The sequence below is a fragment of the Girardinichthys multiradiatus genome, chromosome 7 (genome assembly GCF_021462225.1).
Source record: "Girardinichthys multiradiatus isolate DD_20200921_A chromosome 7, DD_fGirMul_XY1, whole genome shotgun sequence".
Classification (NCBI taxonomy): Eukaryota; Metazoa; Chordata; class Actinopteri; order Cyprinodontiformes; family Goodeidae; genus Girardinichthys; species Girardinichthys multiradiatus.
This window is the reverse complement of record NC_061800.1, coordinates 42,006,009-42,018,506: the sequence shown is the minus strand read 5'-3', so window position 1 is coordinate 42,018,506 and position 12,498 is coordinate 42,006,009. Positions and strand designations below refer to the sequence as shown.

Below are 12,498 nucleotides of genomic sequence, written 5' to 3'. Positions count from 1 at the left end.
AGCAGGCAAAGGTAAGAAAGATCATTAAACATGCAAAAAGAGAATATTGGAGAAACTTTTGTAATACCGTAGAAAGAGAAACAAAAATCTATCAAATTTGGAAAACAATTAAAAGAATGAACAGTATTAGAAAATAATATGGACATCACTAGGATTTAGATCCAGTTTCCAGGCGAAGATACAAACAGTTAATTGACAGATATGTTGGATATGACCCGAATCTCATCAAGTTGAGTGAGTTTTCGAGAGAACCTCTAGATTTGCCGTTAATCGAGGCCGTTGATATCACGAACTATCTGGTACTTCAAACGTCTTACTACACTAAACAGCAGAGGAAAGCCTACAAAAGTCTGGAGGCCTATAACTTTTTTGTCAGCGGGTGGATCCAGAACCTCGGCACCAAACGGCTCCGGGAAAATGATCGTTTGGTCTTTGCCAAGGTGAGTGTTAGTTCATATATTCATCTATTAGTGGAGATGTTAGCAGTTAGCAGTAGTGGCTAAAACAAACATACAACGCCTCTCTACGGCTACATTAGCCTGACAGTCGTTTGTGTTTCAAGGTAAACCACTCTCAGAGATGAAACGCCTCTGAAGACCTGGATTATTACGAAGGAGGATGGAGAAGTCATTGCAGGGTAAGTAATTTATGTATGCTATTATGTTTACCACGATATCACACGTACAGCTAGCATACTGCCAGTATTCTTCCAAACCAGAGGTTACAAACATGCTTCACGGTATATTAGAAAATAATATGGATATCTTATATTAAAAATAGATAATACAGCTATAACGGAAGATAAAGAAAAAGCAGAAATATTAGCTAAAACATTTAGTAAAATTCATAGTTCAAATAATATTAGTGAAGAGGGAAAGAAAAGTAGGGAAATCACAAAGATGAAATATAAAGATTTAATGCGAAATAATGTAGATACAAATAAATTAATAAATTAATCATTTACACAAGGAGAAATTAACTTTGTAACCAGGAAAACAAAAAATACATCACCTGGAAAAGATCAAATGTACTATACAATGATAGAACATCTTAATGATAAAGCAAAAGACAAAATATTAGAATTATACAATAAAGTCTGGGAGGAGGGAGAGCTGCCACAGAGCTGGAAGGAAGCAATAATTATTCCAATAGATAAACCAGGAAAAGATAACACAAAACCAGAAAATTATAGACCGATCGCATTAACATCAAATATTTGTAAAATAATGGAAAAAACGATTAATAATAGATTAACATATTATTTAAATATTAATGGATATATATCTTAATATCAAAATGGGTTTTGAAAAGGGAGAAGCACAAATGACTCGGCTTTATGTTTAGAATATGAAATTAGGAGAGCACAAATAAACAAAGAAAATGTAGTAGCTGTATTTTTCAACATAGAAAACGCATATGACATAATGTGGGTTGAAGGATTATTAATTAAATTAAATAAAATGGGTGTTAATGGAAAAATGTTTAACTGGATTAAAGATTTTTTATCAAATAGAAAAATACAAGTAAGAATTGGTCAAGAATTGTCAGGTAAATATATAATAGATAATGGTACTCCTCAAGGAAGTATTATAAGTCCGTTATTGTTTTCTATAATGATAAATGATGTATTTAAAAATATTGGTAAGGAAGTCGGTTGCTCACTATTTGCAGATGATGGAGTTATATGGAAAAGGGGTCGTAATATCAAACTTATTGAAAAGAAAATACAGGATGAGATTATTAGAATAGAACAATGGGCAAATCAATGGGGATTTAAATTCTCAGTAGAAAAAACAAAAGTAATGGTGTTTACACAGAAAATGAAAAGAGAAAATATAAAACTAAAATTATACAATCAAGTTTTAGAACAAGTCAAAAATATAAAATTTTTAGGTATTTGGTTTGATGAAAAAATTATATGGAAAGTACATATAGAAAGAATCATAGATAAATGCAAAGAAATATTAAATATTATGAGATGTATGGCTGGTATTGATTGGGGAGCAGATCGAACATCATTAAAAAGAATTTATACAGGATTAATTAGATCAAATATTGATTATGGAAGTATAATTTATGGATCAGCAACAAACACACATCTTATAAAATTAGACAATATACAACATCAAGCTTTAAGAATTTGTACAGGAGCAATCAGAACCAGTCCAATAGCAGAACTTCAGGTAGAGATGGGAGAGATGCCATTAGATCTACGAAGGAAACAGTTAGCAATAAATTACTGGATAAATTTACAAAGCAATAATCCAGATCATCCCACACGTGATATTTTAAAACCATGCTGGGAAAAAGAAAAAAAACAAGTTAAGAGTTTTGGTTGGATTATCAATAATATAGCAGAAGAATTTCAAATATATGGAAAATAAATAAGTTCAATGTTGCCTTTGCCAGTAGTGCCACCGTGGCTGTTACCAGAAGCAGTGGTGGATATGGCATTGATGGAAAAGAAAAAGGATAAGAAATATAGATTAGATTCAAGTATAATACAGGAATATATAAACAATTACTATCATTATGTCCAGATTTACAGACGCATCAAAAACAGATGAAAAAATAGGAGTAGCATTTGTAATACCAGAATTTAAAATAAAAGTAGGAAAAAGAATTACAGATGGATTATCAGTATATTCAGGAGAATTATTAGCCATATTGTTAGCAGTGCAGTGGGTGGAGGATATAAAACCATTAAAAACAATCATTTGTTCAGACTCAAGTTCAGCATTATTAAGTTTAAAACATAATCATTCAGAGGGTAGACCAGACATTTTGTTGGAAATAAAACATACTTTATTTAGAATACAAAGAATGGGATTAATATTAGTGTTTTTATGGGTACCAGCACATGTAGGAGTTGGAGGGAATGAGATGGTGGACAGGATAGCAAAGAAGGCAACACAAAACAACATTAGCTTTATAATAAATATTAGTAGGTCAGAGACAAGAAATATAATTAAACAGAGAATCAGGAAAGAGTGGCAAAAAAGGTGGGATGAAGAAAGGAAAGGAAGATGGTTTTACAGAATCAACAAGATAGTAAGAGAAGTAAGAACAGGAAGAAGGAGCAGAAAAGAGGAAAGATTAATTACAAGATTAAGAATTGGACATAAAGGACTTAATTCTACAATGTTTAAGATAAAGAAACATAATACAGGAAAATGTGATCATTGTGGAGAGGAGGAAACAATAGAACATGTAATATTGAAGTGTCAGAAATATGAACAAGAAAGAACAATTTTAAGGAGAGAATTTGTAGGTATTAAAGAACATTTTATTTTGAGAGATACTTTGCAAAGAAGTTTAGGTAGCAAACATATTCAAATTATAATTAGATTTTTCAAACAAACTAAATTAATGAATAGAATTTGATTGTTGTAATAGTAAATGAGATTTAAAACCATGAAGAACCACACTCCATACCAGTCGGTGGCGGTAATGCACATCATAACGTTATTTGCCAACTGCCAAAAATAATACAAGAAGAAGAAGAAGAAGAAAGTCTACCGCATCTTTCATGTTGTATCCATGACCATGCATGGTGGCGCAGTTGATAGCACTGTTGCCTTGCCGCAAGAAGTTCCTGGGTTCGATTCCCGGCTTCGTCCAACAGTCCAAAGCCTGTTAGGTTAATTGGTCTCTCTAAATTGCCCTTAGGTGTATGAATGAGTGGCCCTGTCCCAATTCCCACACTACACCCTACGCCCCTCTATGAAGTGTGTACTTTGTACAAGTGCATGTAGGGGTTGAAATGCGTAGGTCATGTGCAGCAGTGAATTGTGGGTAGTATACTTCGGCGAAGTCCGCTTGCGGATTGAGGGCACATAGGGGGCGGGGCTAAGGACCACTGTGGAGAATTGGGACACACTACGCACTCGAATCCATCAACGGGAAGCCGGGTTTCAGTCACGTGATTTTGATGACGCGTGAAGAGGGCGCCATTTCAGATGGAGGGCAGGAAGTATGTCAATGGAGGCAACCGTTGCGGAGAGTCCGTATTGTAGGGATTTAGTAGTGATGTTACCTGTAACACAGAGGCTTCAAACTCGACAGGGTAGCTATGGTGAAGCAGTGGGGCGGAGCTTGCTTCATGTGACGTCACGGATCACGTGTGAACCACTTCACTGCTTCATTCAGACCAAATCAGCTGACTGCTTTGAGTTGACTGGTGGAGTTTCAAACATCTGGTGTATTTAAGATGCTCTCAAGCCTCGGTTCACATCCCTGTTCTACATGTATTATACGTTAGGAACAGATCTCAGTTTTGGATTTTCTGAGTTTTGGTGAATTATTCTGTCATGGAGCAACTATCTAGGAAGCGTTCCCAAGTGTGGGAATATTACTGTTACTTGTCTTTATTATTTTCTTTCTTTATTGTTTTTAGGATCCAGGAAGCAAGAGCTTGATGAAGATCTTGTGGACTTCATAGTGAAGGACTCCCAGCCTTTCTCTGTATCCAAACCTAAACCACCCAGCCAAACTGTTCCTAGTCACACCAGCCTCTGTCCAGTGTGACACTGTCTCTGTGGCAGCTGGTTTTAGTAAACAGTGCTCTGTAGCGCCACCTGAAGGTAAAACTCTGAACAGTTTATGTCCAGGGTGTGTGGGGTCTGCAGAGATTTTATCAGCTCTTTTCCTGACCCTAAACCTGTATAAGTCCTGGATGGATATGAATGACAAATTAAAAATGCTCACTTCATTTTTTTTTTTTTTAGTTATGTATTTAAAATGGGACAGTGGAATTTCATAAAACAAATGACAATTCAAGTTTAAGAAGCCAGAATTATCCTAATGGCTATTTTTCATCTGTAATCCCCTACAGTTCACATTATTTTTTAATTATTATTTTTTCATGAATTAATTACTCAGAATCTTTAATGGGTTACTAAAAACACATATGTACAACATGCATATATACATACAGTAAGTGCTATTATTTACACAAATGCATCACATTCACAGGGCTTCATTTGGTGCAACAATCACTTCTGCCACTAGATGTCACCCAAGGGAATTGAATGAAGCTTCGAGTAGTGAACCAGTTTATGACACAATGGTTGAAAATGATTCTATGCTTCAAAAAGCATCATTTTGACATCACTAGGATTTAGATCCAGTTTCCAGGCGAAGATACAAACAGTTAATTGACAGATATGTTGGATATGACCCGAATCTCATCAAGTTGAGTGAGTTTTCGAGAGAACCTCTAGATTTGCCGTTAATCGAGGCCGTTGATATCACGAACTATCTGGTACTTCAAACGTCTTACTACACTAAACAGCAGAGGAAAGCCTACAAAAGTCTGGAGGCCTATAACTTTTTTGTCAGCGGGTGGATCCAGAACCTCGGCACCAAACGGCTCCGGGAAAATGATCGTTTGGTCTTTGCCAAGGTGAGTGTTAGTTCATATATTCATCTATTAGTGGAGATGTTAGCAGTTAGCAGTAGTGGCTAAAACAAACATACAACGCCTCTCTACGGCTACATTAGCCTGACAGTCGTTTGTGTTTCAAGGTAAACCACTCTCAGAGATGAAACGCCTCTGAAGACCTGGATTATTACGAAGGAGGATGGAGAAGTCATTGCAGGGTAAGTAATTTATGTATGCTATTATGTTTACCACGATATCACACGTACAGCTAGCATACTGCCAGTATTCTTCCAAACCAGAGGTTACAAACATGCTTCACGGTATAAAACTGTCAATTAATGTCATGATGTCCCTTGTAGATTGCATTTAAGGTTTAACGAAGGTCAATCTATTCTTCACAGACTATCTGAATCGTGTTCTCATGTAGGGGCAGTACTATTTTCACTTGAAGCTGGGGTAAAGATGTGAGATACAGCTTCTTGTACTACAGAGAAGTACAAGAAGCTGATGCCATCACATGTAAAAAAGGTAGGATGACAGAATGGTTTTTGGACACTGTCACAATAGGCTAAATTAAGATGGTAACAAACACATGTTTATGTTGTCCCTGTTTGCTTATGTATTTGCTCCGGTGGATAAAGATACAATGTATTTATTGATCCCAGAACTTGAAAATGATTGGGCAGCAGCATAACATACAGAAATACAATAAAAAATATACATTTCAAATCACAATATGCCGTAGATGCAGACAAATATATATCATCTTTGTGGGGATAGTCACAATTCACTAACTGACACTTTCTGTGCACATGGAGTGTTAATATAACAACAAATATGATTTTAATCTTGACAAGATTTTACCTGGTTTAATACAATTAATATAGCCCAAGGATTTTTATAATCATACAAAATAGCTAAGACCCACAAAAACAGTTTGGCATTGCAATCCTGTGATGATACTATGATTACCATTTTGTTTGTTTACTAGCCATAATACATGCCAGATTTATACTGCATAAGTTAAAGACCACAGATTTGTGTAATTGTTATCCTTTGTGTTAACTTATTTTCAGATTCCTGCTGCTCCAGTAGCTGTGATCGACCTGTCATCAGCAAAGTCCAAAAAACAAAAGCTTGATGGTTCCATCGAGGGCAGGAGAACTGAAAACACGGTGGGGAAATCATCTCTATGTCCAAGAGTGAAGAGGGGGTCAGAAACGTATGCTAGGTTTTTTTGAGACGTTAAGCAAAAACTAACCCAGGAGTGCAGCACTGATGGCTAGGGAGCCTTACCACAAAGAATTTATCCCCAAATCCAGCATGCTACCTAAAACTATTCTTGAATACCGAACAGCAAAGACTCTGGAGCTTCCCTCGAAAGAGCTTGAAGAGCTCTGCCAGGAATTTCAGCTAGAAGATCTCACCCTGTCCGAAGTCCAAGCTGTAGAGAGGGCAACCAGAGGTCAAAGTGCAAGCAGGATTTGGTTTAAACAAAGAGCTGGACTCATAACAGCCTCTAAGTTGAAACAAGTTCTTAAGACAAATTCCCAGCAACCATCCAAGAGCTTGATCAAGGCTATATGCTACCCAGAAGCATACAGGTTCACCACAGCTGTTACAAGGTATTTAGGGTTTGAATTAGGGTAAGACAGAGGTAAGATTGTGTTTATGAGGCTGTCCACTATGAGCTAAGAAAATGTTCTGTGAAATGGAACGAGAGTCCACTTCACAACTATAAAGTTGTGGTCCATACCCAGTCTTTTACTGTAGTCCCTCTTCAGTTAGAACAGCTTTACTGTTTTCATTGTTTATTAATGGAATGGACAGCCTTGAAGGGTCAGCATAAGTTACAGGGTTATAAGACTAGCTTTATACAGGAGTAGGACCAATCACAGTGGATAGGATAACTGCATTTCAATTAATGAAGTAATCATTTCCTGTTTATGTTTTGCATTGTACCATTTAGTTATGGAAGAAAACATGAATCTCAATTATGATTTTGTGTGAGCAGCAGTAAGGAGTAAAGTATCTGGGTATCAAACACATTTTTTAATGTGTTAACTGGAAATGAAACTTAACATAAAATGGGAAACTGGCCAGGTTCACTTTTTTAGGGAGTCTATTTCCACCACTGAAAAAAAACTCTCTCTCTTAATAATAAATTAGCAAAGTCATTATTAGTATATATAAGTTTTCATTCATCTGAGTACCAGAAATGGGCTTTCACACTTTTGAATGTAGTACTCAATTCTTGTGACTCATTCATCAGACTTGATTAGTATTTATTTCTGTCTAGTAGAGAAATGGCCTGACTTCTTTCCATAAGTCTGTGAACAGAACTAGGCACAAAATACATTTGCTAATCTATTCTATCTAATCTGTTCATGTCTTTCTCTGATTTTAGTGCCCCCACTCTCACCAAGATGAGGCCGATCAAAAGGGCTTCTGCCTCATCAATGATGGGAGTAATCTCACACTTGACTGAAGTCATGACGACTACTATCACGTTCAGGTACAGCTTCACATTGTAGATGCTGAATAATGTGACTTTGTAGTGTGGAACCAGAATGATATTTTTGTTGAAAGAATTTAGCCAGATCTTGAATTGTGGGATGAAGTTATTCCTAAAGTTTAGTGCTTTTTTAGGAACAGTCTACTTCCAGAAACACTAGGACAACAAGTTACACAAGTACATGAGTAATATCCTAGGATATAACCTTAGGTTTAAGGTACTTTTAAAAGTGGGTTGTTGTGATATAGAGGTGAGAGTAGATGACAGTTTAATATTGTTATGACCCAGTCTTGTTCTTTGAGAGTTCTGGCTGTTGTATAGTTTACTGAGATGATTAAACAGCATTTAGAAAACAATAAATCACATGGGTTTATTCACAAGATTAGATTTGTCAAATTGTTTTATAATTACAAGAACAATGTAATAATAAGCATGAACATTTCATTTGAAATCATATTTACAAACTGACCAACGTGTGAGGGTTCAGGTACTGAACTGATTTATTATATCTCCTGTCTTCTCCTCCGTACTCCAAAAAGACAACAGACTCTGAAAGATTCGATAAGACAGTAAATAACTCCAATCTTGTCAATCAATGCTAGTGCCTCACCTGACTTTGTTGCCATGTGTTCTATGGGCATAGCTTTGCTCTGCAGAATCTGATATTTTCTTTTGATTAAACCTATGACTCTCTCAACATGAATACGCAAATTAGCTATTTTTCTAGTTTCTTTCACCTCAAATGCTGATAGCTGTTTTCTTCCCTTGGTGAATGCAGGTATCTGTAGTGAAGCGCAATAAAATCCCACACTATCACCTACAGGTCCTTCTCAAAATATTAGCATATTGTGATAAAGTTCATTATTTTCCATAATGTCATGATGAAAATGTAACATTCATATATTTTAGATTCATTGCACACTAACTGAAATATTTCAGGTCTTTTATTGTCTAATACGGATGATTTTGGCATACAGCTCATGAAAACCCAAAATTCCTATCTCACAAAATTAGCATATCATTAAAAGGGTCTCTAAACGAGCTATGAACCTAATCATCTGAATCAACGAGTTAACTCTAAACACCTGCAAAAGATTCCTGAGGCCTTTAAAACTCCCAGCCTGGTTCATCACTCAAAACCCCAATCATGGGTAAGACTGCCGACCTGACTGCTGTCCAGAAGGCCACTATTGACACCCTCAAGCAAGAGGGTAAGACACAGAAAGAAATTTCTGAACGAATAGGCTGTTCCCAGAGTGCTGTATCAAGGCACCTCAGTGGGAAGTCTGTGGGAAGGAAAAAGTGTGGCAGAAAACGCTGCACAACGAGAAGAGGTGACCGGACCCTGAGGAAGATTGTGGAGAAGGGCCGATTCCAGACCTTGGGGGACCTGCGGAAGCAGTGGACTGAGTCTGAAGTAGAAACATCCAGAGCCACCGTGCACAGGCGTGTGCAGGAAATGGGCTACAGGTGCCGCATTCCCCAGACCTGGGCTACAGAGAAGCAGCACTGGACTGTTGCTCAGTGGTCCAAAGTACTTTTTTTGGATGAAAGCAAATTCTGCATGTCATTCGGAAATCAAGGTGCCAGAGTCTGGAGGAAGACTGGGGAGAAGGAAATGCCAAAATGCCAGAAGTCCAGTGTCAAGTACCCACAGTCAGTGATGGTCTGGGGTGCCAGTGTCAGCTGCTGGTGTTGGTCCACTGTGTTTTATCAAGGGCAGGGTCAATGCAGCTAGCTATCAGGAGATTTTGGAGCACTTCATGCTTCCATCTGCTGAAAAGCTTTATGGAGATGAAGATTTCATTTTTCAGCACGACCTGGCACCTGCTCACAGTGCCAAAACCACTGGTAAATGGTTTACTGACCATGGTATCACTGTGCTCAATTGGCCTGCCAACTCTCCTGACCTGAACCCCATAGAGAATCTGTGGGATATTGTGAAGAGAACGTTGAGAGACTCAAGACCCAACACTCTGGATGAGCTAAAGGCCGCTATCGAAGCATCCTGGGCCTCCATAAGACCTCAGCAGTGCCACAGGCTGATTGCCTCCATGCCACGCCGCATTGAAGCAGTCATTTCTGAAAAAGGATTCCCGAAAAGTATTGAGTGCATAACTGTACATGATTATTTGAAGGTTGACGTTTTTTGTATTAAAAACACTTTTCTTTTATTGGTCGGATGAAATATGCTAATTTTGTGAGATAGGAATTTTGGGTTTTCATGAGCTGTATGCCAAAATCATCTGTATTAAGACAATAAAAGACCTGAAATATTTCAGTTAGTGTGCAATGAATCTAAAATATATAAATGTTAAATTTTCATCATGACATTATGGAAAATAATGAACTTTATCACAATATGCTAATATTTTGAGAAGGACCTGTATATTGAACCCAAAATCTCCAGGTAACAGGTTTTTTAGGAAGCCACTCTCTAATGTGATCTGTTTATCACTAACTCTCCCTCCCCAAGCACAAGATATATAAGTGACATCAGTAACACCAATCAGAAATTTAACAGTATGGTGATGCTTGTAGTTAGACCATGTTTGTGCTTGGGCCAGTAAATTAGACGTCTTCTCAATGAAAACTTCAAAACAGTCGACTATCACAGCATCTCTATGTCCAAATGCCTGTTTAAATGCCATCGGCATTGTGGCCTGAAGTACATGTCGCTCTGGCCACTCAATTTGAAATTCCAATCTCTGATGAAGTATGTCGATTACTTTATGCCAAACTCTAGAAGCAGTGGGTCCAGAAATCTTAAACCTAAAAGTCAAATCTTTGAGCGGAAGATTTAGTCTGAGCCTCATCAAAACTAAAATAAATTGTTCAAATTTAGACAGCACAGACATAGGACCACAGGTGATGCACAACTCAAAAATCTGAAGCATAACTAAGAGATTGAGTAGCCCCGTGTAAAACTTTGTCTTGTCTTCGTTTTTTTCAAAGGACTCCCGGTTGAACTCCGTCTCCAGTGCCTTAGTTCGAAGATCTGCCAGCTCTGTTGTGTTCCTCCATCTTTTCAATGTCATCCATTGTTAGTTCAGTCTGGCATCCAACATCTACGTAGTCTGTAATTTAGCAGTGGGGAGGATATACCTGAACGAATATGAATTATGTGATTTGTTGTGTATCAATTGTTTTGAGAATCTTTTTTACAAACACGCAAGCCCTCTGGTTCAATTATACAGAATGTACACAAAATTCAATTTCTATGTTTCATTATATATTCATTTCCACAGATGGGTATTCATAATCTTTTGTAAAATATATTCAAATTGAAATATGTCCTTATGTTAGAAATTCTTATTTTTATACACTATCTAACCCTCCAAGCACAGAGGTGTATATAGCTCACATACAATATCATAAAATGATTTTTTTTCATATACAATAGCATTAGAAATGTTTAATAATGCTGGTTGTTACACAACTTATCTTGATCATTTAATGTTCCGTTTCCACTGACCACCTCTGATTGTGGGACTGTTGGACCAGTACCAGTCTCCTCAGGATTCATACAAAGGGAGCTCAGCTGACAGATCCAACATGGCCTCAAACACATTCCGACCTTCTTTGTTGTTCTGCCTTTAGCTTCATCCTCTGATCTGGGCTTAGATTGTTGGTGACCCAGGTTGACTGTTGGAGTCCAGTCTGCTGACTCAACGTCACCCAAAGAGTTAGGGCCGACCAGAGAGTCCAGATAGAATCCATATTAGATGTACAGCAGCTTAACAATCATTACTACGTAAATAGGCATTTCACGACAAACTAATGGTAAACAGAACCACAAACAAAGAAGTTGGACTGGTCGCTACAGACATGCGCATTAGCAGACTCTGCTCCTCCCGACCGCAGACGTAGATTTGTAATCTACTTTATACGTCGTTTTTCAGTTAGTTTTTTACATCTTTCACCTTTATGAACGACAACTTTTGGCACTCGATAATAATGCTTTTCCTTTTCTCTGCTGGAGCGATTGGAGCAGCCGTAAACGGAACAAAACATGGGACATGTTTACAGATGGCAAATCCTCGGTTACTTCACTTCCTGCCCTCCATCTGCATTTCGCGCTCTCGCAGTACAGCTATGTGACGTCACGTGAAAGCTAGCTATTCAGGGACACAAGGGCGGAAGTGCGAGTATTGGGACAGGGTGGTGTGTGCTTGGTTGTTTGTGTGTTGCCCTGCAATAGACTGGCGACCTATCTATCTATCTATCTATCTATCTATCTATCTATCTATCTATCTATCTATCTATCTATCTATCTATCTATCTATCTATCTATCTATCGATCGATCGATCGATAGATAGATAGATAGATAGATAGATAGATGTATTTGTATATTGTATTTACTGCTGTGTCCTTGGTTTAATAAATGATGCAGCAGTTTACATGCCTACTTAATACCTAAATTGGAGTCACTTAACGTGAGCTGCCATGTCCATATTCTACCACTTGATGGCAGTATTGTTGTTAGAAGAATATTGTCTCTCTTCACCTCAGACCAGGTTAAGTTTAATATTTTTAATATTTCCCTGACTATTTATTGATATTATTTAACATATGAACATCATGCAGGATCTGCTCTTT

The 12,498-nt window shown here is 37.5% G+C and overlaps 1 long non-coding RNA gene across 3 annotated transcripts; it reads left to right on the top strand.

Annotated features, from left to right (window-relative positions):
* LOC124871653 lies at positions 1-11,224 on the top strand. 3 transcript variants are annotated; one of them, XR_007039061.1, is made up of 9 exons: positions 1-440; positions 563-637; positions 4,397-4,464; positions 5,294-5,404; positions 5,527-5,601; positions 5,785-5,911; positions 6,460-6,558; positions 7,791-7,898; positions 10,854-11,224. It is a non-coding gene; the product is annotated as an uncharacterized LOC124871653 (long non-coding RNA). The 3 variants fall into 3 exon arrangements; XR_007039063.1 differs by having other exon boundaries at positions 6,460-7,008; XR_007039062.1 differs by having other exon boundaries at positions 5,223-5,404.
* The last annotated feature ends 1,274 nt before the right edge of the window (positions 11,225-12,498 follow it).